We start from the raw sequence: 2,500 nt of genomic DNA on the forward strand, positions 1-2,500 counted from the left end.
CGGGGTGAATTGCACTTACGAAATTTTCCCCCGCAGTGCCGGGATGAGAAATGGCGAGTTTCAATTTCGGTCTTTAGTTTTTCCTCCACGGGTGTTTTAAAACCTTCTATTGCATTAAATGAAAATTCGGGCGCCTCTCTACTTATGCAATCAGTCTTTGTTAGGAAATTCTCATTTTTAAACGTAATTTTTTGAAACATATATTTTTCTCCCCGCAGTGCCGGGATGAGAAATGGCGAGTGTGAACTTCGGTCATAAGTTTTTCCTGCAAGGGTTTTTTAGTACCTTTTACAGCATTAAATGAAAATTTGGTCGCCCGTCTACCTTAACAATCAGTTTTTGTTGGGAAAAATTTCATATTTACACGTAATTTTTGGAAACAAAATTTTCCCCCGCAGTGCCGGGATGAGAAATGGCGAGTTTCAATTTCGCTTAGTTTTTCCTCCACGGGTGTTTTAAAACCTTTTAATGCGTTAAATGAAAATTTGGGCGCCTCTCTACTTATGCAATCAGTCTTTGTTAGGAAATTCTCATTTTTATACGTAATTTTTTTCAAACATATATTTTTCTCCCCGCAGTGCCGGGATGAGAAATGGCGAGTTTCAATTTCGGTCTTCAGTTTTCCCTCCACGGGTATTTTAAAACCTTTTCTTGCATTACATGATGATTTGGTCGCCTCTCTACTTTTGCAATCAGTCGTTGTTCGCAATTTTCATTTGTATACGTAATATTTTCAATTATATATTTTCCTCCCCCCCGCAGTGCCGGGATGAGAAAGTGGGCGTTTTAAATTTCATCTTAAGTTTTTCCTCCAAGGGTGTTTTAATACCTTATATTGCATTAAATGAAAATTTGGGCGCCTCTCTAATTTACCAATCGGTCTGTGTTGGGAAAATTTTGAAATTTGTATGCGTTATTTGGAAAAAAGTTTTGGACCCGCAGTGCCGGGATGACTTTTTCGCGAAACTTGCGAGGTATTCTTCTGGCGTGTTTTACATGGAAACCTAGGTCTAATCGATGATTTCCGCCGTTACTTAATTACACCACGTGATATTGGACCTGGAAACATGGAAAATAGTGCTTGCATTATCAATTTTTTTAGACGCACCTTGACAGCCTTTGGAGCATCAAATCCCGGCTGGTATGGTAACACATGTTTAATGGCATCAATATGTTACTCCTTTTTTCAAAGATATTGGGTTTAAATAAAGTATGATACCGCTCCATTAATTTTAATCTGAATAATTATACATGAGAAATGCTACCTTGCATTTCGGTGATCAAAATTACGTAAAAATCGAATTGAAAAATGAAAATTTTTATCCTTGGAAGAAAAACGTTGAAACTTCGCACCGTGAATGTGAGTACGAAGAAAAAAAATCCCAAGGCCTAAAACTTTTGGAAATTGACATGGTTCTCCAACGCGGAGTAAATGTTATGGCTGGTTGAGAACCGACTTATCCGGAGCGAATCCCATCTGTCCACGGTGACTAACACGGTCAATAATAAGAACGGCTATTATTCCTTTACATGAAAGCCGTTTCCATGAGGATATCACTACCTTTTTATTAAATAAAGGCAATGAAGGGAACGTACAAGTCCAAACAAACGATTAAAAATTGCTTTTTTTTTGGATATTGCGAAATATGGGCGAGGGAAGGGGATATTTCCATGCCTGGCTTATAATGTCGAGGAAAATGAATTAAGTGTTAAGTAACGATATATATATGTTGAAAGGTTGACTTGGTTTGTAACTGATGTAACGATTTTTGCAATTCTTCCGGGAAAAAATCCGCAAGTGAAGCGAATTTAATGCGCAAATTATTCGCTGAAAACGAATAAATTACTTGGAAAAATTTTCTAAGTGCCGATTAATAATAATAAAGTAAGAAGTAAGGGTAAACTGGGAAGGACATGCAGAGAGAACGTAATCTTTGGAAAATGGTCGAAAATTTTCTAAGTCCCGCAAAAAATCGGCGTTTTGGACCAGTCTTTTTGCCCAGAATCTCCGAAAAACACCGGCGATTGCGCCATTCTGAGCAATGTCCAAGGGGATCCCAAAATGATTTTGACTTATATGTGGAGTATCGCATTGGCGAGTCCAACCGGTCAGCAAATGGCGAGGAAGTGATTCGGGGTTGGTTCTCGGTCTCTTCGGATCTCGCCCACCTCTACCTAGTCCCTTTTGGATTTGGAACACGAAAGTATAAATTTTCGGGCAAATACCGACGCCATGCGGGTTGCCGGGAAACCCCCGGTCGATTCCCGGTGTCGAGTGGGCTCGGAGTCGGTGAAAATTGAACGTTCTCCTCGCGAGAAAATCGAGCTAAGCGTGGTCCCGGTGGGTGATTCCGCCGGGAACATAGCCCATGCAAGCTCCCTGGTTGATCCTGCCAGTAGTCATATGCTTGTCTCAAAGATTAAGCCATGCATGTCTCAGTACTAACCGCTTTAAGGCGAAACCGCGAATGGCTCATTAAATCAGTTATGGTTCCTTGGA

General features: G+C 40.2%; 1 non-coding gene across 1 annotated transcript in view; it reads left to right on the top strand.

Annotated features, from left to right (window-relative positions):
• The first annotated feature begins 2,377 nt into the window (after nt 1-2,377).
• LOC139694602 (small subunit ribosomal RNA) overlaps nt 2,378-2,500 on the top strand; it is a 1,865-nt gene continuing 1,742 nt past the window's right edge. Inside the window, exon 1 of the ribosomal RNA XR_011702168.1 lies at nt 2,378-2,500. This exon is cut by the window's right edge and continues 1,742 nt beyond it. This is a non-coding gene — a ribosomal RNA (small subunit ribosomal RNA).

The sequence above is a fragment of the Hetaerina americana genome, unplaced genomic scaffold (genome assembly GCF_022747635.1).
Source record: "Hetaerina americana unplaced genomic scaffold, ioHetAmer1.1.p SCAF_509, whole genome shotgun sequence".
NCBI classification, from domain to species: domain Eukaryota; kingdom Metazoa; phylum Arthropoda; class Insecta; order Odonata; family Calopterygidae; genus Hetaerina; species Hetaerina americana.